This window comes from Pleurodeles waltl, chromosome 3_1, assembly GCF_031143425.1.
Source record: "Pleurodeles waltl isolate 20211129_DDA chromosome 3_1, aPleWal1.hap1.20221129, whole genome shotgun sequence".
NCBI classification, from domain to species: Eukaryota; Metazoa; Chordata; class Amphibia; order Caudata; family Salamandridae; genus Pleurodeles; species Pleurodeles waltl.
Genome location: NC_090440.1, coordinates 1,820,476,752 through 1,820,503,648, shown reverse-complemented (window position 1 = coordinate 1,820,503,648; position 26,897 = coordinate 1,820,476,752).

Genomic DNA, 26,897 nt, shown 5'->3' with positions numbered 1-26,897 from the left:
TCCGAAAAGAGAGCAACCTTGAACAAGCAACTGGAAGATGAGTCAAAACATTTATAATTCCTTCAGAGACAGGATAAGCGAGTCACAGAGTCTGCTACTTTTGCCTCCTATGTGCATTCTAATCCTGGGTCATATTTCCTGCATGTTCACTGCATGATCAGTCTGTTATCAGTCCATGTGAGGCAGGCCCTCCCAGTCAGTTCCCTTTGCCTATCTTATTCCCAAAAAGGAATTTTAATTAACTCAAGATGAGGATGCCTCTACCATCACCCAGGAGAAAGGGAGGGGTTTGTCCAAGCAGACAGAATCTTAACTAAATACAGATAACAGCTAGAGACTACCCTAACCCCCAAACGTCTACAAAGAATATGGCAGGGCACAGGTGAGATGGAATGTCCAGTAGAACAGATTCTAGCTTGGCTCACATTAAACATAATGGTTCAACAACCTCACCCAGTGAACCCACTAGCTGTTAATAAACACACCCCACCACCACAGACATGAAAAGAACCCAAGTTAGTGAGACTTCACAAGCTATATTTATAAGGAGGGAGCTACTAAGAGGACCCTCCTAAGGACAAGAGTTCATTTATCATTGAGTAGAGATGAATGCTGCCACCACTATCAGTCTACCACCACCTGGTAGAGAGGGCAGTAGCCATTTTTTGTGAAAGTGGAGTGTGCTGTACAGGCATTGTTGACATCAGAGCCAAGCTCTAGGGTCTCAATCCATGTAAACTTGAAGACACTCAATGGACTTGCAGGATTGTCATGTTCACTGAGGTATGGATCAAGAAAGCCTACAGTAATCTCAGGTGACTTGCCAGGAGATTAACACAGGGCAGGGTAGCATGCTCTCCAGAGCCATGCAGAAGACTTACCCTCCCCTGCAAAAAAGAAAGAGACCTGATAAGAAGTAGTGTTACAGTCTCTGCTTAGAAGTAACCATCAGGGACCATACTAAGCTACTCATAACTTGGAGTTATAACAGGCCAACACTGTGTAAAAATGAATCCTCAAAAAAACGGATGCATTTGTTCCTTGGTTGAATATGTAGCGAAATGTGGGCTTCATGACTCAATCCTATAAATAGAACATTAATTTGATAGAAATCTAAAATTATGTGAATATAGAACTACTATACAAATGCAAACCGATCCATGCATGCACTTAAGTGAAAACCTCATGAATTAATATAAGATGAATCCAATTAATACAATTCAATCCAAATAAATGGATAATAATTATGTACTTAAAGTTGGAGGCGAGGATATTCTTTCTGCTCCAAATTAATCAAGCTCTCAATTTATTGAACGTGTTCATTTAAAAATTCACACTATGGCATTAAGAAATTCTATGTACCTAAAATTGTTTTTCTTTAAAACTATTGCAAGTATGTATTTGCATCAACCCAGTGAATAGATTAAAAAAAAATACTTTTTATTGGATATTTCATTTTATAAACCAAAGCAATAACAGTAGTCACAAATATTCCTGCATTTTCTAACAGTGATGCATTTTTTTCCTTCCCATCGAGGGGATGTAGCAGAGTATGAGCCAGCATCTGACAGCTGTTGCATGCTTGTCTATAGGCCCTGTTAGTGGTTGTATGACATTGGCACACATGCATTTACAATGCAATGCCTTTACCACACATTGCCTTTGCCACAAAAACCTTTACCACACATGCCTTTATCACGCAAGGTAAGTATATATACACGTGAGTGAACCCCCTAATATAATATATATCAATCTCTCTAATTCTTTATCAGATCCTCTACCCTGTTGCAGTTTCTAAAGTTATACATTTTGTTGTTGTACATATCTCTTATAATAGCGGGGAACTTCAACTGGACTGTGGCCCCCAGCTTCCTTAGCAGTTCTATTCTCTTCTTCAGTTCCCACTGCCTGTTAAGGGTAATAGTAGAAACATCCTATCTAATATCTAAATGACACACCATCAACATTTAGCAGGTCATTATGAGTTTGGAAGCTGGAAAAGCCTGTCCGCCGAACTCCCGCAGTCAGGTTGCTGCCAGTACAGCTGCCTTCCCGCCGGCCCCATTAAGAGTTTCCCACTGGTTCAGAGGCGGAAACAGAGTTTCTTCCCACTGGACCAACGGGAAACAGCCCCCAACATTGACGCTGGCTCATAATTGAGCCAGTGGCAATGCTGCGGTGCATAGGGTGCACAAGAACCCGTTGGCTGTGCACTGTCTGCAAAGCAGACAGTGTACAGTGTGACAGGACTGGCCATGGGTGTCCCTGCACTGCCCATGCTAAGTACATGTGCAGTGCAGGGGCCCTCCTGGGGCCCATGCACCCCGTCTCCTCCAGCCTTTACATGGCGGTGCTACTGCCACATAGAAGCTGGCGGAGAGGGGTTCGTAATCTCCCAGGGCGGTGCTTCTTGCAGCACTGCCCTAGAGGATTAGGACCGCCAGCACCTCCAGTCCCTCCTGCGGAGGTAAACTGCCAGTGCCGGCAGTCCAGCCGTGGCACAACCATGATGGTCATAATGTAGCGGTTTGACTGCCGCTAAAGTGGTCGGGCCACTGCTCTGGCGGCTGTAAGACCACCACTCGAAACTCTGGCAGTCTAAAGACTGCCAGGGACATAATTAGTTAATGTTTTTTGCTTCCATGCAGCCAGCAGGATGCGTTGCTTAATGGTATGAGTACGGAAGTTTACTAAACTCTTCCTAGGCTTATTTCTGTTATAGGTCTTTATGATAGGATCCTGATGGACTCTCTGGATGTCTTTTGCAATAATCCACTCAGATTTTTCTATTTGGACCCCCACCTGGATAAGACACACATCCCAAGCTTTCAAATCCACGACCTCCTGCCCCATAGGAACATTCATAATTCTTACGTTATTCTCCTATGATTATTTTTCAAGGTCTCCAGCTTTGCTAGACACCCCTCCTCATGTGCCTTCAAATGTGGAATTTCCTCCTTATTTTTCTTATTTACTTCCACTGCTGACTTTAAGTCCCACACTGCCCCCTCCAGGCACACATTTCTCTAATCTCCTTTTGATAAAACTCAGAGACCTTGAATTCACTCCTAATTTCCATTGACAAAGAGTTTAACATATCTGCTATTGAATGACTTGCTCGTTCTTGCTCTTGCCCTTACCCCCCCTCCTTCCATTTTAGAGGCCAGTTCTATCCCTGGCCCTTCTGAATTTGCTACATCCGTCATCACCAGAGGTGACATAGGTGACTCAACATGAGATTCATGAGGTATTTTACTCAACGGTGCTTCCTTTTCCAACCCTTCATCAACCAACGTCTTGGGCAAAACTTTAAAGTATGTCCATAGCGAGGGGGTAATCCTGACTTTCCTATTTAGCTCGTTTCCCTCCTTAAGACCAATACTGCTGTGTATGCATATACCAGGCTGACACCACCTCTTTCACCTCTTTCATCCTGAAGGCTAACCTTGTTTATGCACTTAGTTGCACCTTTATCAGCACTTCTCAGTGCATACCCCAAATGCCTATGCCTATTCACAGCCACTGCTTTTCCCTCCTTCCTTTTCCGGTCAACTCCCACAACTCTTGTGCCCCCACATCTTCTTACCACTGAATTTGTCATTTTCTCCATAACCCCTGATAATACTGCTGCAAGTCCTCCCGTTTTGGCCACCGCCATCTTCCTTACGCTCCATGCTTCCTCTTTTCTGATCGTCTTGCATCCTTGGATGCTGGTGCTATCTCTTCCCACTCTGCCCCAGAAGGAGATCCTTGCTGCTGCATTCCTTCCTCTTCGGAACCTGAGAGCAGCAGTCGACCAGTGCTCCGAGTCCCATCTGCTCTGCATCGCTTTTACAGTGACTGCCTGACAAATCGACCTGATAGAATGGGTCCGTCGCTGCCGCTCCGCAATCTTCCTTTGTACGAATTCATGGGGGAGGTTACACAAGGGGTAATCAAATGCCAGGGACCCATTCTCCCATCTCTGCTGCCTCTCTGTGCTCTCAGTCTACTTGTTTCAGTTTGCTTGCTCCCTGAGCACATCATCTCTAACATGGTGTATGCTACTCGGTAGAGTGCTTCTGTGACCCACTCCTAGCCAGCTGCCATGTTCTCCCCACGCCTAGATGTATAATTTTAAAGACTGCAAGGGGGTAGATGATCTAATGAGAAGCTCTCTGTGAGTAGTCCTCTCTGTTTCTCTCTGTGCCCTTTTCCTCTTTGTAACTAGGACTCTGTTAGGACTTGAGTCAGTTGCAGGATTCGGTAGCTTTGCCATTGTTTACACTACCCTGGATTTTGGCTGAGCTCGCTCTGTTACTTTTTGGGGTTTTTGTGCTGAGATGTAGTGGAGTATGCACTTGGTGGCAGTCCTCCAAAGCCGTTACCCAATGAGGAAGATTGGGTGGGGAGCATGGGGGAAAAAATCTGAAAAAATGTCCTCAGGAACCTATAAAACTCCTATGGTGTCAAGAATGTTGATGTTCAGAACTCTTATTAGGACCGTAAGGGAGGCATTTTTAGATGTAAGGGATGGGAATATAGGAAGTTACCTGTTCTTTAAAAATCATATCCTGGAATATCAATGGGCTACAGGTAAAGAGTAGATGGGGAAAACTGTTACAGTACCTAAGGGTCTCCCCAGCATATGTTATTGTCCTACAGGAAACATATTTGACTAAATCAGAGTGTATTGATCTGTTCAGATCCTTCAAATTGGCACCACAATAGGTATGTACAAATCACAGGGCCTTATTACGACCCTGGCGGTCTTTAGACGGCCGAGGTCGCGGTGATGGTCTGACTGCCACCAGAGCAGAGGTCCAACCGCTTTGGAGGCAGTCTGTATGCCACATTATGACGGTGGTGGTGGTGCCATGGTCGGACCGCCAGCACCACCAGCTTATCTCCACAGGAGGGACTGCCAGTGCTGGTGGTTCTAATCCTCCAAGCAGCGCCACCCTGGGGATTACGATCCCCCTCTCCACCAGCTTTTACATGGCGGCACCGGCATGGGCAGTGCAGGCCATAGCTGTGGCCAGTCCTCTAACACTGTTCACTGTCTGCTGATGTAGGCCCTTACATACGTATTTATAGATTTCATGTTTTTAAAAATGTGTAAAGCAACAGTGAATGCCAGTTATGACAGTCATGATTTGATGTAATGTTAATGCTGTCTGTGTACATACTTTCAAAAATTCATTAAAATATCTTTCTTGCAAAAGATAACCTTAAAAGTTATAATTTATTGATAGGTAATACTTTTAAATTATGTTTATGCTTGTTTACAATGGTAGTAATCCAAACAATATTTCAGCATTTTAATAACTTGTAATTGTGGTAAATGTTCTGTTCATTTGTAATTTTCCTGCACAGTTAATTTGATTGTGATACTGCATGCAATATTTCTGCGTGCAATTTTACTGATCAGTATTTTCACATTCAAAGAAATTGCTTGCAGAGAATCCATCCATCCACCCATCAGTGCATCCGTCCATCCACCCATCCATCCATCTTGTATGGAAAGGTTTCAACACAACATTAAAATGCACAAGCAATAGAGAGCACAAATTGCACAGTTGATTAATTCACATTAAACACATCTGCTTTGCAAAGGGATATGTGCACAGTCAGGAGTCCACCACATATCAACATCAACAGGTGAAAATGTTTAAACATCAAAAAGTCACACACAGAACATCCACATAAAAATCAAAACCTTCCAATCTATTTGTCAACATGCCAGTGAATATCATTGTTGCTTTGCTCCTCATACCAAGAAAACATTCTTTGAGGTGGACGCAAAGGATTTACAGGCATATCCATGAAGCAGACAATCCTAGATATTGCTTCTTACCTGAAGTGATACTTGGCATGGATGCAGACTGGGAGCAGAAGTCCAGTTCACAAACAGGTTGGTCCTAGGTCATCTGTTTATATATCAAAATACTGGCTGCCTCCCAGTTTTTGGGCACTGAATCCTTCCAGGGTGGTGTTGGAAACACATTGGGCCAGATTTACTAAAAAGTGGTGCAGCGTGGTGCTGCGCCAAAATTGGCAGCCCCACGCTGCGTCACTTTAGAATGCAGGGATGCGCTGTATTTATTAGAATACGGCACACCCCCACGTTTTACCCTGCGCCGGCGCTAAATTGATCTGCCTAGCGCCAATGCAGGCATCCTTGCACCATCCTGCAAGGATGTCTGCGTTGAGGGGAAGGGTTTGATTGTTTATGTGTAGGAAGGTGCCCTTTCCTGCACATAGACAATCACCTAATGGCGATTGACACTTCTGTGTGTGCTGCAAAATGCAGTACCCACAGAAGTGCCAAAATGTCATTTTGTAATGATTGTAATGATTGTTTATGTGCAGGAAGGGACACAAAAAGTGTCTTAACGCCAACTTGTAAACACGGCGCAGCACATTGCGCCACCGAAGCGTCACAAAAAGTTCGCTGTTTTCAATTAGCTATTTTTTCAAGTCAAACACACATCTTATACATTAAGGCACATATGTTTTCATTTTTGTATATCTTAACATACAAAAATACGTTATTGTTATGTACCAAACATAAAATGTATTATTACGAATACCTGCAACAATCACTTAATACACATTAATGCTGTCACATAAAATAATCAGATGTTGATCCTACATTATTGTTTCTGTTCCTTTGTCATGTCGATAGTGATTAACTTCCTCTCGTCATCATGATTTTGTGAAATTTCTGTTACAAATGTAAGCATTTTCTTTGATTATTGAAAAAATAATGGCATTTAAAATCGTTGTTATTCATAGACACACAGTTTAAACTGTCTTCATATTAGAAGTTTGAATGGCAAAGGGGATTTGCCTATTTAACATAAGCATGCATTATCACAATTATAATGATTTTATTAAAGGTTTATGCTTGATTTACCTAAAGATTTGGACGTATTTACTCATGAATATGTTTAATTGATTTTCATTTTAACAGGCAACAAGACGGCAACTGATGAACAGCTGGAGCAGGGTCAAAGTAGAAGGAGGATCTTGACTGCTAGGAAGGCAAAGGATGAAGACAAAAGCAACAACACAGAAGAGGAGGGAGAAACCACAAGAGGGGAGGGTGCACCAGCTCGGAAATTGACTATATCACAATCCCAAAAATCCCAGGTGGTGGATGAGGAGGAAACACAGTGTGTAGGTAATCAGGACACAAAATGCCAGGAACAGATAAACAATTGGGCTAATCCGGGACCACAAGAATTCCATTTGTGGTGTCCTATGAGCAGGCCCATCTGCTACCGATTCCTGAACCTAACACTTCCCACAGTCAGGAGGCCCCACACAATGGGGCCTCCCACTACACTCTCATTTACCCTTCTTCCACTTGCAAGTACCCCCAGAGGATCAGCAGAAGAGGGTGAGATATGCCCCTGTAGCCCCTGAGCCCTCACATGATGAATATGTGACAAAGGACACTTTTAAAGAGGCCATGGAGCAGGTACTTCGTGTTCAGAAGACAATCTCTTAGGACCTCCAAGAGGTTGTAGTGGAAGGGAAGGCACATTGAATTGCATGTGCCAGTAATAAGATATGTGCTGCTCATTTGACTGAAGCTATATTAACCATGTCTCAACCCTGCCCTGCAAGTATTATTACTCCCTCAATATATCTTACCTCTCTGTCCCTAAACCTACCCAGTATTGCCATGTGGTGTCCTGTCTTGCATTGCAATCCCAGATGTCTGCATTTGTAGAGGAGATCCTGGTGGCCCTGGTATTAGAAATGGGGCTTCCGGTTGGCTAGGGTATGTACCTAAGACAGGCAGAACCTACCACTCTAGTCAGGGCAAGTATGTTACACACCAAAGATAACCTATGCTCACTCCCTGGTAGCTTGGCGCAGAACAGGCAGGCTTTATCATCAGAGGCAATGTGTAAAGCATTTGAGCAACACATTCACACAGTAACACATGGAATATACTACAAAAAGAGACTCTACACAGGATTATATAACAATACATATAGTATATTCTACATAAGACAAGACCAAAATGACAAGAGTCATAAATACTGTGCATACTATGCAAATACTGAGATAGCAATAGTTATCCTGAAAAATGTATAGCAAAATAAAACAACATGTATCACAACAGTAATGCAGGAAATGCAGCAGAGAAGCGCATCCACAACAGTAAGTAGCCATTGATCCAGGAACACCAAACACTCCTCTTAGCAGGGTTATAGTAATCCCTATGACCTAGTTGAAACAGATGCACTTCTGAATAATAGGGTAGGACACAGGAGCACCTGTAATGCAGTAATTCACAGTTTCCTTGGATCGAGTCGCACTCAGGAATCTTCGTAAAGGTTCTGCCCCACAGCGCTTCCACAGATCTGGTGCCCCAAGGTATGTCTCAAAAGGGGTGAAGGTCATACACTGTACTACTGAGTATAGAGACCTTTCTTGATTCCCCTCCTGCATGCCAGGAAATCAAAGGTATGTCTCAAGAGGGGCAGAGGGCACACACTGTAGTATCCAGTGGGGAACCCTCGCCTGGTCCCGCCCACGTGCCAATAAGTCAAAAGGCAGCTACAAAACACCTTCTTTTGAAGCCCCCTCAAATCCCTCTTAGCTCTACAATGGTCTGCAGGGCACGGGACCTTCTTTGTTTCAAGATGGTGCAGTGCTGGGCCGGAGCAGGATGCTTCAGGGGATCGGGGCCAACCGCAGTCGTTCTGGTCTTCTCCCTCTAGTGGAGTCTCCCGGGAAGCCCGGTAGTCATGGCAATGCAGGGGGGTAGACAGTGTCATAAGGACTCTCATACCACAACAAGACTCCTGGATTTGGGCTGGCAGCACCTCTCTTTGTAGGCGACTGAGTCACTGCTACACCAGTTGGCAACTATCGACCCAACCCTCCTGGCTCTCTAGCAGCACCTCACCCAACCCCAAACGGCAAAGGTGATTTGTGGCAGTCTAGTACATGGAACACTGGAAACCCCCAGGGAAATTGTGGTGAACAAGCCTTACCCTTTTCTGTCCACATGCAAGTCTCTTACACACACACACACACAGGCAAGAAAAAAGACACAGGGAGGTTTTCAATACATTTATTGAAAAGACTGCAATCTATGATAAAATGCATAAGCTGCAATAGTTAGGATAATGAGGAATAATAAAATTAGGACTGTGAAAATCAGAGATTTAAATATAAACAACCCAAACATAGTGCAATGACATGAAAATATAATTCCTACCTAAAACATAATCTCTATCCCCTTAGAAAGAGTATGACGATGGAAGCAAAATCTGTTGTTGCAGTGTCCATGAGAAACACACCCCACCCCGTTACTTTGGTACAAGTTCCGGCCTCTATTCTCCAGATCAGACTCCATAGAAACATAAAGGCTGAGAATGGCCACAAACTGGCATGAAGTATGGATGGAAAATCTAACTCCCTTTGTCCCACAAGATCTGTTCATAGGGGACATGTTTTGTTCTTGCACAGAAGCCTGACACAGGTATGTACCAAAGCGCTGGACTGTTTATGCAGTCTTGTGGCAGCAATACAAGATATTATCCTGTGTGCTTTGCATTCTGTTCCTGCTAACCTGGGATAAAGGAACACAATGAAAAATATGTCATCCATATCATTAATAGTGACACTCTCACAGTATGGCAACTGATTATGAAAATAAAAACACTATTGCTAAAACAAGCTGTGCTAAAATGAATAAAGTTGAATAAATGAAAACAGATCATATTATCTGGGTAATAAGGTACATGCCACAAACCTGAGCTATGCCAAATACTGTGACCCTACAGTGAACTAAAATGGACTCATGACAGTCTCCCCTTTTACCGAAACGAAAATGAAAATTCCAAAGCCGAATACTAAAAATTCTCTAATTATAATCCTAAAAGCATATTTAAAATTATACATATGAGATGAAATGTCTATGTCTACAAGCAAAGCAGGCCAACAGACAGGCCGAATTAAAAGACAATCTGGTTTCACAGTTTATACTTTCAAAAAGCTAATGGTCAAACTTGAACAATAGTTGTGGTCTTGCAGAAAATCTCCGATGTCATCAAGGGAGATTGAAATCGAAAAGAACTCCACTTTGGCAGGCAACAAGTTGACCAATGTATTGGCAGAGGGATCCATGGAGCAGAAGTGTGCAGAAGCCACAGCCACAGAGTGAACTGTGAAGGCAGCACTGTCCATTGTTTAGATGTCATTAGAGCTGGTATATCAACAAGCGGTGGCTCACAGCATGCCTCATGAATAAACCTAGGTCTCAAGGGGCATGTCTGTGAATGAACCCTCATTGAGAACATTAACCGGCACCAATTGCAATGCAAAACCTGCTGCACACATGTCAGGACAGGTTGGAATGTCAATGGCCAATATAGCTCCAGCTTCTCAAGCAAGGATGCTCCAAAATACTGCATCATGCGATCATGACACAGCTGAGTTGGTGGTAGCTCCATCACTCCTCTCTGCTATGATAGGACAGCCACTGCAGATCAAAAATAGCAGCAGCAGAACTCTGCCAATCAATGCCAAAGTTAGAGGGAATCCACCAAAGACATTTGAGAAGAGTGAATTTATGGCTGAAAGTAGGACTCCAAATTCAGTCTGGAAGGTACTGACAAATCCAGAACCAGTGAAGGGATTTCTGCTGCAGTGAAAACCAACTTTTCCAGCTTCTCTGTGTCAATAATAATGTAACTAGCCTCTGTTTTAGGCACTATCTGTTGTTGTCTGGACAAATTAAGTGTCAAACAATTGAGTACCATTAATGTGCTTCGATGGCACGCGGCCACTTTTGAGAACCTGTAATGTCCAACCTAACTGCATGATGAAATGCAGCTGCCGTTGTCCATGTTATTGGAAAGACATGTCATTCTAAATAATATTAATCCCAGATAACAAAATATTATTTAACGTGTAAATTCTGTTGGACAACGTGTTCATGCCATTATCAGCAACAGCTAATGCCTTTTCCTTGATTTTCTTATCAATCAGCCTGAAACGCGCAGCAGCTTCCATCTAGAAAACATTCCAGATCTCGTTATAAATGGCATATTGGAAACATTTTGAGTGTGGCTTCCTAGGTCCTAACTGGAAATATTGTAGATTGACTGCCTCAGACAGGAGACTAAGGTATTGACAGCTGTTAAAGCAGAGAAACATACCCATAGTTAGCACAGTTTACCCACATGTATGTAGTGACAATACCTAAATATTGAGCCGAGACATAGCAAGGGTCTGGCTGGCTTGCTCTGATAATCCCGGAGGAATTAACAAAACGTGCCTGGCACTAATTTGTGTCCATTGGCCAAAATAACCACCTGCTGGGACTCAAAAGTGACGAATTAAAGGTACCATTCTAACCCCAAGCAGTGAGTTGTTCTTCAGTGACATTTAGAAATGTTTGCCAATTGCGACATTTAGCGGGTGCAGGGATACTGGGTGCATTCATTTCTTTTACTTTTGTTAACCCTAAACAGGATATTTGTTGGATTGTGCCATTTAAAAATATAAGGCATAAGGCATGCACTAAACAAGCTTGCCTACCCTTTATCTGCCAATATTTTGTTCCCCATACACTCTTCAAATTAATAGTGTTTTTCCCAGTACTCATACCCTTCAACTGCATGCCAGGAAACAAAGGAATCTGAATAGAACAATTTTGTGTCGATCAGCAATATTTTCCTCATTATAGAAGGCAGCAATTTGAAATAGTATGATTTAGCATTTCTAGATCATGATCAGTAAAATACGCAAACTTATCTACATATGTTTTAGAACTCCCCACAGGTGGAGTTGAACCATGTTTTCATTGTGTGTGACATGTCTTTACTTTCAAATACAATATAATATTCAGGCTTGGAAAACAGCTGTTTTAACATCACAGTCATTGGAAACAATACCAGGTGAATAACATCAGCCACTGAACTTTTAAACACATATTGAATTTGAATGACCTCAGTAGGCCTGCAGATATCAAATAGTACTTTATCCCAAAGAATCCCTTCTGAAATTAGACCTGATTAAATGTTCACAAGGGACAAGTCTCTTCGGACCTTATGAACATTATGGGAAGATAAGTAAGGTGTTGAAACCTCTTCCACTGGCTCAACGGCAGAGCGTCCAGGAAGATAATGACCATTTATTGAAAGGAGGAAAACAACAATGAAACCAATCCAAAGCAGAAAGGCAAGCAATGTCAACAGTATCCAAAGATAATGCCATGGATAAATTAAGTAAATGTGTTTAAGCAACATGTACAGCTTACGTGTCTTTGATACAGTTTCAGTTGCAGAAGCAGATGAGTCAGAAGAAAGGGCATCTTTGTCGATGAAATAACTAGAACCAATCTGTGCAAACACAGGAGCCGGTGCAGAGCTGGTGGATGGACTCATTTGTGGTTGTTCATAGTAGACGATGTAATCAGTCTGTTTCGATTCAAAATAATAATGTTCCACATCTCAGACGTTTCTTGTCACTGAAGTGGTAACAGGAATCAGCAGAAGCTCATTCTCCACCCTCCCCATGCTCGAGGAGGCAATTAGAGCATTGGTACTTGCAAAAAAGTTGTTTACTGCTTGTATAGGTAAATCCTATCGTGTAGTCAGAGGGGAATGGGTACTACCCTAGGACCTCTTGGTCTACTGTGCAGGATCAGCCACATGGTGCAATTTGATGTTATCGATGGAAAGACATCTGCTTTCTCTGGAACTGGGAAGTTGTGGTGTGATGATAGTTCTGGTATGTGTAGTTCCAGGACTAGAACCGGTGCTCTATAGGAAGGGCCAAACTCCTTTTTCACAGCAATCTTTTCATGAACTAGATCCCCAACTTTAGGAATCCAGCCTGTAGATTATGTTGGCAAATCCCTAATTCCGAAAGTGGCGGCACAGGTAGATTAATTCTCATCACAGAATTGTTGTAGCTCTTGAAAAACAGCAACACGTTCATTTATCTTACAACAGCGTGTCTGCCACCCCAGCGCCAGGACCATCAAGATCAGGGATAAAGATAGGCATCCAGAAAAGGATCTTATATGGGGTGCGACCTCCCAAGGACTATCTAGGCAGATTGTGTAGTGCTCTCTGGACCCCATATGGGTGATGAAGCCAACCACAGCCTGAATGTAAAACTCTTGCTGACAAGGACTGCTTTAAGTCTCGGTTCCTCATGTCTACTACTCTGTTAAGGTGAGGAATAATGGAGCTGAAGACCCATTGTTCCAATGGGTAGCCCAGAATGCCCTAGAGGCAATGGCAGGGCCCTGGACAGAGTGGAATTGCAACCGCATATGTACTGATCAAGACTTGCAAATCTTAAAAAACTGTCTGAGCACCAGCCGAAGGTTGTGGCCATACCCACAGGAATCTAGAACAAGAATCAATAGTGACTAAGATGTATTTATATGCACCACCAGGTTGTAAGGTACCTCAATGGTCCAGGTACACACACTGTAGTGGTTTGTTGGAAATTAGGAGGGCTGTCTGCGGTGGGTGTTTGATGGTGGACCCGTTAATTTGTTGGCAAATGTCACAACATAGGACATAGTACTTGATCTGTTTGTAAAGATCTGGCCACCCTTGAAAAAGCAATTTTGCAATGGAGATATTGTAGCCGCCACACCTGCGTGAGCATACACAATACCCTCATGTGCTGCTTAATGAGATCTAATCTCTGGTCTTGGTTGGGGCTCACACGATCTCCCTCTCCTGGAATGGTTGCAAATGCAATATTTTGGGTACTGAAATGGTAGGAATATTTTGCAGGGTATGCTTTTGGTAAAGGCTTACCATCAGCCGAAGCTTTCACAGCAACCAGTGTCTCATTATCCAATCTTGTTTGAGAATGAGTTATTGCTGCAACAGAAGCCATAGCTACTGCAGAGCTGGCAATTTCATCAGCCAAAGTGTTTCCTACAACGTGCATTTCTACACGTTGATGGCTCAATGTATGTACTACATGAGCCATTGGTAGCCTGTCCCGAAGATCAGCTACCCTCCCACAAGTGCCTGTGTTAGTTGGTGTGTCCTTTGAAATCACTGAAGCTGTTCAGGCACCAGTGATTCAAGTAATCGTTATAGAACTGGACACAATAGTACGAATCACACACAATTAGTGTTCGTAGGTCTGGATCTGTATGTTCCAGTGCCAAGACGAGAGCACTAAGCTCGGCCAGTTCTCCGGATCCGTGTGTTCCAGTGCCAAGACAAGAGCCCTAAGCTCTGCCAGTTGAGTATTGCAGTCTCCTAGGGTCTGCATGTGGGTGTTTTGAGGGTGGAATTACCATCCCTCACTATCCCGCTTTCAACAACGCAAGCGGCTGAGTGTTGATGTTTAGCACTTATTGTAGGAAAGTACCATCTTGTCTGACATGTTACCCCCATATTTCACTGTATATATGTTGTTTTAGTCTATGTGTCACTGGGACCCTGCCAGGCAGGGCCCCAGTGCTCATAAGTATGTGCCCTGTATGTGTTCCCTGTGTGATGCCTAACTGTCTCACTGAGACTCTACTAACCAGAACCTCAGTGGTTATGCTCTCTCTGCTTTCCAAATTTGTCACTAACAGGCTAGTGACTAAATTTACCAATTCACATTGGCATACTGGTACACCCATATAATTCCCTAGTATATGGTACTGAGGTACCCAGGGTATTGGGGTTCCAGGAGATCCCTATGGGCTGCAGCATTTCTTTTGCCACCCATGGGGAGCTCTGACAATTCTTACAAAGGCCTGTCAGTGCAGCCTGAGTGAAATAACATCCACATTATTTCACTGCCATTTACCACTGCACTTAAGTAACTTATAAGTCACCTATATGTCTAACCTTCACCTAGTGAAGGTTGGGTGCAAAGTTACTTAGTGTGTGGGCACCCTGGCACTAGCCAAGGTGCCCCCACATCGTTCAGGGCAAATTCCCCGGACTTTGTGAGTGTGGGGACACCATTACACACGTGTACTGTACATAGGTCACTACCTATGTACAGCGTCACAATGGTAACTCCGAACATGGCCATGTAACATGTCTAAGATCATGGAATTGTCACCCCAATGCCATTCTGGCATTGGGGTGACAATTCCATGATCCCCCGGGTCTCTAGCACATAACCCGGGTACTGCCAAACTGCCTTTCCGGGGTCTCCACTGCAGCTGCTGCCAACCCCTCAGACACGTTTCTGCCCTCCTGGGGTTCAGGCAGCCCTGGCCCAGGAAGGCAGAACAAAGGACTTCCTCTGAGAGGGGTGTAACACCCTCTCCCTTTGGAAATAGGTGTGAAGGCAGGGAGGAGTAGCCTCCCCCAGCCTCTGTAAAGGCTTTGATGGGCACAGATGGTGCCCATCTCTGCATAAGCCAGTCTACACCGGTTCAGGGATCCCCCAGCCCTGCTCTGGTGTGAAACTGGACAAAGGAAAGGGGAGTGACCACTTCCCTGACCTGCACCTCCAGGGGAGGTGCCCAGAGCCCCTCCAGTGTGTCCCAGACCTCTGCCATCTTGGAAACAGAGGTGTTTGTGACACACTGGACTGCTCTGAGTGGCCAGTGCCAGCACGTGACATCAGAGGCTCCTTCTGATAGGCTCTTACCTCTCTTGGTAGCCAATCCTCCTTCCTTGGTAGCCAAACCTCCTTTTCTGGCTATGTAGGGTCTCTGCTTTGGGGAATTCTTCAGATAACGAATGCAAGAGCTCACCAGAGTTCCTCTGCATCACCCTCTTCATCTTCTGGCAAAGGATCGACTGCTGACTGCTCAGGACACCTGCAAAACCGCAACAAAGTAGCAAGACGACTACTAGCAACCTTGTATCGCTTCATCCTGCCGGCTTTCTCGACTGTTTCCAGGTGGTGCATGCTCTGGGGGTAGCCTGCCTCCTCTCTGCACCAGGAGCTCTGAAGAAATCACCTGTGGGTTGACGGAATCTTCCCCCTGCAACCGCAGGCACCAAAAGACTGCATCAGTGGTCCTCTGGGTCCCCTCTCAGCCCAACGAGCGTGGTCCCTGGAACTCAGCAACTCTGTCCAAGTGACTCCCACAGTCCAGTGACTCTTCAGTCCAAGTTTGGTGGAGGTAAGTCCTTGCCTCCCCACGCCAGGCTGCATTGCTGGGTACCACGTAATTTGCAGCTGCTCCGGCTCCTGTGCACTCTTCCAGAATATCCTCCATGCACAGCCAAGCCTGGGTCCCGACACTCCTTCCTGCAGTGCACAACCTTCTGAGTTGTCCTCCGGCGTCGTGGGACTCCCTTTTGTGACTTCGGGTAGACTCCAGTTCACTTTTCTTCTAAGTGCCTGTCCAGGTACTTCTGCAGGTGCTGCCTGCTTCTGTGAGGGCTCCCTGACTTGCTGGGCGCCCCCTCTGTCTCCTCCTCCAAGTGGCAACATCCTGGTCCCTCCTGGGCCACAGCAGCACCCAAAAACCCTTACCGCAACCCTTGCAGCTAGCAAGGCTTTTTTGCGGTCTTTCTGCGTGGGAACACCTCTACAAGCTTCATCGCAACGTGGGACATCCATCCTCCAAAGGGAAAGTTCCTAGTCCTCTTCTTTCTTGCAGAACTCCAAGCTTCTTCCAACAGGTGGCAGCTTCCTTGCACCCTCAGCTGGCATTTCCTGGGCTCCTGCCCACTCTCGACACTGTCACGACTATTGGACTTGGTCCCCTTGTCTTAGAGGTACCCAGGTCCGGAAATCCATTGTTGTTGCATTGCTGGTGTTTGTTCTTCCTGCAGAATCCCCCTATCACGACTTCTGTGCTCTCTGGGGGTAGTAGGTGCACTTTACACCTACCTTTCAGGGTCTTGGGGCGGGCTATTTTTCTAACCCTCACTGTTTTCTTACAGTCCCAGCGACCCTCTATAAGCTCACATAGGTTTGGGTCCATTTGTGGTTTGCATTCCACTTTTGGAGTATATGGTTTGTGTTGCCCCTATACCTATGTGCTCCTATTGCAATCTACTGTAATTCTACACTGCTTGCATTACTTTTCTTGCTATTACCTGCATAATTTTGGTTTGTGTACATATATCTTGTGTATATAACTTATCCTCTTACTGAGGGTACTCATTGAGATACTTTTGGCATATTGTCATAAAAATAAAGTACCTTTATTTTTAGTACTTCTGTGTATTGTGTTTTCTTATGACATTGTGCATATGACACCAGTGGTATAGTAGGAGCTTTACATGTCTCCTAGTTCAGCCTAAGCTGCTTTGCCATAGCTACCTTCTATCAGTCTAGGCTGCTAGAAAAACCTCTTCTACACTAATAAGGGATAACTGGACCTGGCACAAGGTGTAAGTACCTCTGGTACCCACTACAAGCCAGGCCAGCCTCCTACACTTACAGCTGGTTGTGCTGAACTATCAGTGTAAATGATAGTTCAGTATTGATCAAGTGTTATTCTATTGGTAGGTGCGGGATACTCCTGCTCATATTGGGGAAACTCTTGTTTCTGAATCTTTGGGTCAAAGATGTATTCAGCATCAGTGGCAGTCATTGAATCCAACATAGATGTAGTGCTTTGGCATTTTTTTTTAACGCCAGCTTTGATGTTCGCTTCAAGGGCTGGCACCAGTGTAATGACAATAATGCATTTTCCGTGGATAAGTGGCCTCTTCTTGATGACAGCCATCTGAACAGCAGTCAGTATTTTTTCTGTTGGTGCAAAACGTTGTTCTGTATTGGAGTACAAATGTGATTTGTATGCTATGGCTACCATGTCACTTTTGTTGAATGTGACATAGGCTAAGACAATGGCACCAGCATTTATTCTGATGACCAGGCTTGTTTTGTTGTCCTGTGTGTGTACGTGTTTTGCTTTTAGCATGTCCTGCTGCAGGTCTCTAAACATGTGTGTGTGCTGTCCGGTGTTTGCTTTAAAAATTTGGAAAATTGCATAATAAAGTGGTTTTATGTGTTGTCCATACTCAGGTATGTATGTTCTACCAAGGTAAAAGAAACCCAGCAACAACTGCAGGTTCCTAATGGTTTATGGAGGTCAAAGTTGCCCACATTTTTCTATAAAATGTGGGCCAGGCTCTTGCCTTCATATGATAGCTCATCTCCCAAAAATAAGACACTGACAAAAGCTATTTTAGTTTCGTTCAAATTCAATTTGTGGCCATGGGTGACACATCCTAGCACGATCCAATCCACCCTGGACAGATGTAAGCTGAGGCCATTATCTGTTAGAGAATTATCATCTGCATAGGACAACGCCTTGGGATATATCTCATGTAATATTGATGTTACTCAGACTGAAAATAACCCTGGGCTGTTCTTGTACTCTTGTGGTAAATGACAAAAGTGTTGCTGTGAGTCTGATGGGCTAAAGGCACTGAGATCCTGACTTTCACACACTAGGTTTTGGCAGAAACAAACATTGGAAATATCCAAGGTTGTTTGTATTTTTTGCGCACTATGTTGGTAATCAGTTCTGTGCTGTGTGATTTCTGTATTGCATAGGTGCATGTGTGACTCTTTAAATGTCTGTAATCTAAGATTATTCTATATGAATGATTTGATTTCGCAATGGGGAATAACAGGTTATTCATTGCAAAGACACAGGGCTCAATTGCTCCCTGGTACTCAAGCTGTGTGAGATTCTCTGAAACTGGAGCATTAGCCTCATGTTTAATAGGATTTTGAGGTTGAGGTTGAGGCTGTGGTGAAGATCTAATTGGTAATGGTAGGGGGAATCCATATTCCTCCCTATGTGGGAGAGGTACTGCTCGGAAGCCTGCTTCAGAGCCCAATCAGCAGCCAGGCTTTGTTTACGATGTCTAGAACCAGGACTGAGAAAGAAGGCAAAATGACACCTTTCCAAGTGGGTGATTGTTGACAAATTCAGGTGGCCAATCTTTTTCTGACAGTAGAATATCACAGTATAGATTTTCCCAGAAGATTACTTCAATGGAGCACTCTATGTCCCCCTCAATTCGGATATTTAATTAACAAACTCTGTTAGACCTGGCATCCTTGGTGTAGTCTCCCATGTCTTTTTATGTGTCTGCTTCCCCTGTTCTGACTGTGTGCTGGACTTTGTTTTTGCTGTTTTTTGTACTTGGGGCAGTGCAAGTGCACCTGGGTACAATGTTTGTGTAGTTGGCTTTTCCATGATTGGCCCATTTGATTTACTAGTAATCCATAGTAAAGTATACTAGAGGTACACAGGGCCTGTAAATCGAATGCTACTAATGGGCCTGCAGCACTGGATGTGCCACCCACATTAGTAGTCCTGTAAACATGGCTCAGACCTGTTACTGCAGTGTCTGTGTGTGCAGTTTTAAACTGCCAATTTGACTTGGCAAGTGTACCTACTTGCTAGGCCTAAACCTTCCCTTGTTATACATATAATGCACCCCTAATGTAGGCCTTAGTTAGCCCCATGACCATGGTGCAGTGTATGATAAAGGTAGGACATGTACCAGTGTGTTTTACATGTCCTTACAGTGAAAAACTGCTAAATTCAGTTTTCACTATTGCAAGGCCTATCTCTTTCATAGGTTAACATGAGGGCTGTCTTTAAATATCCTTACAATGCAGTTTCCCTTTGAGAGCAGATAGAAGTGTGGAGTTTGAGGTCTCTGAACTCACGATTTATAAATACATCTGTTAGTGAAGTTTTTTTTAGCATGTTAGTTTGAAAATGCCACTTTTAGAAAGTAGCCATTTTCTTGCTTTAATCATTATGTGCCTCTTTGTGGATTCCATGTGTGGGTCAGAGTGAGACAGTGACTCAAAGGGAGCTGGGGTGTAGCCTACATATCCTGATGAGCCATCTGAGCTGAAGTGGAGGGAAGAGTGGCCACTTACACCTGAATGGGCTGTGCCTGCCCTAACAAAATGCAGTCTCCAACCCCCTGGTGTTTGTCTGGGGCCTGGCCTGGGCAAGGCATGATCTTGTCAACAACAGAGACTTTCCTTTGAAGTTTGCCCACTTCAAAGGCAGAAAGGGGTTAAGTAGTGGACCCAAAACCCAAGATTTCGGCCCAGTTCCGGAACCAAGAGGAACCTTTGCCAAGGAGAAGAGCTGAAGAGCTGAGGAGAAGTACTGCCCTTGCCTGTGACTTTGCTATGTAGGACTGTCCTGCAGTTGCTGCTTCTGCCTGTGAAAGGGGATAAAGACTGGACTGTGTTGTGCATTCTTGCGTGAAGAAGAATCTCCAAGGCCGTGAACTGAGCTGGCCTTCTGTTTTGAAGTCTCAGGTCCATCAAAGACTTCCTCTGCCAGCACCTGTACTCTCTGCTAAGACTCCTGCCCTGCCAAATGGTGCCCTATCCAGTCACTAGACCCCTGAGAGGTGAAGTTGGCAGAACAAGAGCTGAAATCCACGCACAGAACGCCTAGCAATGAAATGTTCGACACACCATCTGCAATGCGGCTGATAAACGAGGCTGAAATCGTTGCTCCACCAGCATCACGGCTGGGAGATCGACGCATTGCGGCTGGAGAAACGATGCAACACCCGCTTGTGGCTGCTGATAATGACACAAACCCCACGCAGTGCGGTTTTCTAACACCGCGTGACCGGATTTCTCACATATCCGCCCTGGGTGTCAAAGTCATTGTGAATTGACGTGGATCCCAGGTGCCCTGTCCGGAAATTGATGTATCCCTCTTTGCGAGGGAGAACAACTACACATAGCCTACCCGATCGGAGAAGAAACGACGCCCGGCCTCACTTGCGAGTAAGGAATCGCTACATCGCTGACTTTTCCAGCGCACTATTTTATACATGGAAGGTGTGGCCCGTGCAGTTGTATATTTGATGCAAACCAGGTACTTTCTGTAAAATCAATGATTCCATTGTTTTCTATGGAATAAGAACCTTAGGGGCATATTTATACTTGTTTTGCACCACATTTGCGTCATTTGTTTTACGCAAATTCGGTGCAAAACTAACTCCATATTTATACTTTGGCATTAGACCCATCTAGCGGCAAAGTTATGGAGTTAAAGTCACTTTTTGGACGTGGAAACCTACCTTGCGTCAATGATATGCAAAGAAGGTGCTCCTGTGCACAAAATGACTCTATGGCCTTAGCCTTAGCACCATATTTATCCCCCGTGCTAAAATCACATACGGGAGAGGAACTTTGCAGCATTATTTAACCCCTGAGTCAGGGCAGGCGTTAGGGGTCCTGTGGGCCTATTTCCATAGTAGAACACCATGGAATAAGCTCACAGGTACCCTTCCCAGGCCCCAGACTAGAGTGAGGGTCCCTGCTTAGACAGAGTACAAACTGACCGACAACAGAGACCCCCATTTCTAACAAACCCTATCAGGTGGGGAGATGCACCTGTCTGCTGTCTCAGCCACAAGAAAGTCATTAGTTGCTATCACATCCAGATGATATTTAAGATTCTGGAGACAAATCATGACCTCTGTCACTCTGTCCAGCAGAGTCACTGCCCATGTCCTGTTCTTTAACGTTTTCAGTGTGGCTGGCATCTTTGATTGAAATTGTAGGCACCTTTTTCTTTGTAAATTGGGGCTATTGCTGAGGAGCCTTGTCCTCTTTCTTAACGCAAGCTTCTGAGAAACATTGAGTCCTTCTTTGGCTTTGTGTAGTCATTTTGCGTTTCCGATCATCCCACTCTCTCACTCCATTTATCTGATATGTCCTGAAAGGAACAAGAGGGACGTGTATCAGTATATTGGTATCTATCAGGGTGTAATGCTATCTGTATTTTACCCCCAGCTCCATCTTGACCACTGACTCCATTTTGTGCTTACCTTAGGTTTAAACACTGTCACATTGGTGGTGCAGATTCTTTCCATGCACAACTTATGCAACAAGTTTTTCACTCCTCTCACCAATGTAGGCACATAACATGGGGGAGTTAGGGAGCGATAAGGATGTACCAGAGAATGTTCATGGTATGGGAGGGAACAGTTCAGTCTTGGGAGCGCACCTTGGGATGCGGCCAATCTCTAAACATGCTCTTTGAAGACTGACCTGGTACAGCCAGCATTTGAGCAACAACTTACTGTATGGGAGGGGGAATTTCTAGAATTCCCCTCTCCAGCTTGTTTAAAGGATATAAGAGGGAAGATTAACCCTTAGGGTTTGACAGAACTCATTTCCGGGATGGGACGCCTTGCTCAGATCCCATTGTGGGTACTTCTCTCTTTTGGCAGACATTTGGGTTCACAACTTGAAGCTGGCACAGAGATGATGTCTATGTTAAGCCCCATGGTGATGTATTTTTATCTCCTGTTTTTAGATTTGTGTTGTGCATGAGTATATAATCACTATATATCCATGGTTGAAATAATGTATTTTCTTTGTTTGTTTCTATGATCATTGTTATTCTACTGCTGTGATTATCTTCAGAACTGCACCTGTGTTGATGCATTTGACCTAAATGCTCACATTATGATTTCCCTGTATGGAACTTGAAAAGTGGTTTAATAAATGCATTACTCAGACTAAGAGTGCAGCATCCTTGGCATTCCTTTCATTTTGTCTCCTGTCAGTCTGAAGTACAGCAATACACAGGCAATTTTAAAGTTTGTCTATTTTGGAGTTTAAGGCCCTCATTACAACCCTGGCAGATGGTGTTAAAGTGGAGGTAATACCGCCAACAGCCTGGCGGTATGACCATGGCAGAAAGATCTCTGAAAGACAGCCAATGTACCACACTGACCGCCAGGGTGGAAACAACAGGCACCATGGCGGCAGCCGCCTACAGCCAGGTGGAAGTCAATGTTCCGCCCACCATATTAAGACCCTGGAAACTGCCACCTTTTCTGGGGCGGTACCAATGGTATAAAAAGCCTGGTGGAAACTGAGCTCCGAAGGGAAAGGACCCACTATTAGAGACACAGGGAAGAACCATTCTGCTATGGAGCTTGAACTGCATGTCTTCCCCATGATCTTCTATGTTCTGCTCCACCACGAACATCAGCGCTGGCGAAGACGACGACGGTGAGTACAGCTGCCTAGCACACAAGGGAGGGAGGGAGGAAAAGGAGAGTGACACACACACGCACCACACCCCACCCCCAACACCATACACACAATCAGCTGCATTACAAAAACAATTTTACCCCGTAACTCGGATGAATAATGCAAGGACAAAACAATTTTGAAAAAGTGAATGCACTGAGATCAACACAGCATGAAAAATAAGTTAGGCAAGATAATAGATATTCACATGTGTACACAAAAAGGGACACAGCCCCGTCCACAACGTTCGTAGGTCACATGGCTATAGACCAAAATCCAAAGCCACACATGTTACCTGCTTCAACACGGAGAGAACACTGCAAGGGCATCAGTTGGTAAATAGGCAGACACCTCAGGGGGACAGGGGACGGGGGCACCTCAGCCGGGAGATGTAACAAGGCCACTGATTCTGGAGGGGTCAACGTAACCTGTGCTTGGTCCTGGAGACTGCAAGGCCACAGTCTCTTGAGTGGGTGACTTGCTCACATGCTCCTGAGGGGGCAACATGCCCTCTGCTTGGTCCTGGGGAGTGCAAGGCCACAGTCTCTCGAGTGGGTGACTTGCCCACTTGCTCTGGAGGGGGAAACATGCCCTGTACTTGGTCCTGGGGAGTGCAAGGCCACAGTCTCTCGAGTGGGTGACTTGCCCACTGGTTCTGGAGAGGGCAACATGCCCTGTGCTCTTGGTCCTGGGGAGTGTTGGGCATGTGGGTATCTTACCCACTGGTTCTGGAGGGGGACTCGTGCCCTGTGCTCTTGATCCTGGGGAGTGTTGGGCATGTGGGTGTCTTACCCACTGGTTGTGGAGGGGGCCTCGTGCCCTGTGCTCTTGATCCTGGGGAGTGTTGGGCAACTCCATATAATAATTCCTCTCACTTCTAAGTGAGCTCCTATTTCTTCTGGGCGTCTCCTCCAACTTGTGTCTGAGCTTGCCTCCAGACTGCTGTCTCATCTCCTCTGCCTTCTCTAATTCAGTTTCTCTTGTCTTTAGCTTCAAGAGCTCACTTCTGAGAAAAATGGAAGAACTTTGTTTCTTTCACTGCTCTGTTTTCTTTCTGTGTTAGTCCATCTACTGTTTTCATTATTCTTTAATCTTTTCCAGATTGTGTGTGCCATGGTATGAAGGACAATGCAAGTGGAATAATAGGTAAGTCCTCTGTGTCACCTTCTTCTCTACCACAGAGTGAGGTCATAAGCAGTGCATGGTGGGCGGAAGTTATAGTTAGCTCAATAAACTATAACTAGTGAATTTCAATGTTTTTTAGTTTCAAAACAAATTTAATAATACTTCAAGACATAACTATATTGTCATTTTAACTTTTGTTTTTTTTCATTGAATTTCTTGTTTTTTTTAGTGCAGGTTACTGTTTTTTTCTATATCCTATTAGAGCGTCACTTTAGCCTGTGTTTTCTTCAGTGTATGTATAAGTTTTTTTAAACATAAAGTAAAAACGAATTTTCAAAGTCAACAAGAATGTCAATTGTGCCTTTCGCTTTTGTAGCTTATTTTCTGTAGTAAGCCTTTAATGTTACAACTTAATATGGGTTAGGTTTATTTGTCTTCTTCATTTTCTAGGGTGCAGCAAGGATCCATCCAACGAAGTGAAAGCTCCCAGGGGATGCTGGTGCATTTTTTACTTTCTGTTCCAGACCCTGCAAAAGTTCCAGAAGACCAAATACAATTTTTAAAATTAGTGATTACTCTGAGAGAGTGAATTATACTTAAGCTTGAGTCTAGAACTTTTCTAATTGGGTCAATTAATGAGAATCGAGGGAGCCTTTTGTGAAATTGCCTCTTTTTTCTATATCATGATTCCACTGGAGTATTGCTGCATCTATGAGACTCACACTGAAAGACATCTGATTGGTTGAATTCACTGCCTTGCTCTATTTACATGAAGTTCCCACCCTTTCTTCCTGATTTGGGATTAGCACTGGCGATAACACATCTTGTGCTGAGCCTGTCTGGTTTTTCTGTATTTTCTCACATTTTTAAAAGGGGTTTTCCTTTAAATATCATCTGCAGAGGAAAGAAAAACCTAGGAAAAGAGCATCAGTAAAAAATTCCACCAACTATCAATCAGTCACTTGTGTGCCAGTTCCTCAGAAACCCACAAGGAAAGAAGGACAGAGCAAAATTCTTGCCTGCCACATATGTATGAAGGATTTTTCATGTGGTACTGTGAAAAAGTATTAGCATGTGAAATTGGGGATGTGGAAGCATATGAGAGCAGTGCATCCCATGTGTCTTGCAAGAGCAGAGAGTTAGAGCGATGCAGAGGAGTTGTCAACTTCCCCCTCAGAATGCTCCATTGCACATGGGCACAGTAGCCCATCTGTAGCCCACCAACGCCAACCTGACACTTAGGGCCTGATTTAGATCTTGGAGGAGGGGAATAGTCCATCACAAATGTTACAGATATCCCATCCACCATATTTTGATCCTATTATATCCGATTATGGTGAAGTATTCTCTCTGCCGAGATCTAAATCAGGCCCTTAATTTTCCCAGCACATGATTATTTTTTGTGGTAGTTGACACAAAGTAATGGTTGTTGGTGAAGAGAGCTTTCAGCTTCAGGGCAGATATAATTTGGCCGTGTAGCACAAGTGTGGGAAAAAAAGTATTTTTTTTCAATCTTTAAGGGGGTCATTACGACCACTAGGGGTAATGTAGCGTCCGTACCGCCAACAGGCTGGCGGTACGGAGGCCCTTACCGCCGCGGTCGCACCGCCGGGGCCGGCGGTTTCCCGCCATTTTAGCCCCGACGGTGATAATCCGCCAGGGCAGCGCTGCAAGCAGCGCTGCCCTGGAGATTATGACACCCCTACCGCCAGCCTGTTTCTGGCGGTTTGCACCGCCAGGAAGAGGCTGGCGGTAAGGGGTGTCCTGGGGCCCCTGGGGGCCCCTGCACTGCCCATGCCACTGGCATGGGCAGTGCAGGGGCCCCTTAACAGGGCCACGGCCAACTTTTCACTGTCTGCATAGCAGACAGTGAAAAGCGCGACGGATGCTACTGCACCCGTCACATGCCCGTAACACCGCCGGCTCCATTAGGAGCCGGCTCCTATGTTGCGGCCCAGCGGGGATGTCGTGATGGGGGCCGCGGGAGTGCGGCTGCTTTGGTGGCCGCACAGCGGTTACCGCTTGGCGGGCGGCGGTAGCCGCCTGCCAAGGTCGTAATGACCCCCTAAGTTTTTTCCTGGTTTCAAGTGAAAAACAAACATATATTACAATTGATTTCTCCCAGAGTTACAAAGACTTTGCTTCAAGTTTGCATTATGTTTTTAACACATATCTGACACAAAGTTCAATTTGCCATTTATAAGCCAACATATATTGGCCTTCATCATGACATTGGTGGTAAATCCCACTCACCACTGCAGTGACGGCCGCCAACATACCGCCGCGGAGGCGAACATCTGTTTGCCAAATTATGACACACACACACCAGTCTGACAGAATACTGCCACATACACAAATCCGCCAGCCCAAAGGTCAGTGCGAAAGTGGCAGTACGAACACACATACTGTTACGCCAACAAAACAACGCCCTCCACATAATGACCCACGAATCACCATGGCAGACATTCAGTGGCAGTAAACAATTGGCGGAACACACAGGCACGCTCAGAATGGACACCCAAATACTAAACTACACAACATTGGCCAATACCAGAAACACATACCTGACACTAAAACACACACCACACTCACACACCCACAGCACTATAAAACACACACTCACATTACCCACAAACCTTTACAAATGCAAACTATTGCCACAAGACTGACACCAGGACCACTGTGACAACTAGACACACACACCACATGCACCCATACATCCCTCACGCACCCCACTTCACACCCCAATACATTACCCAACACACCCTCACCTACACACCTCATACAACACCCATGGCACCACAAAGACACCTCCGCTT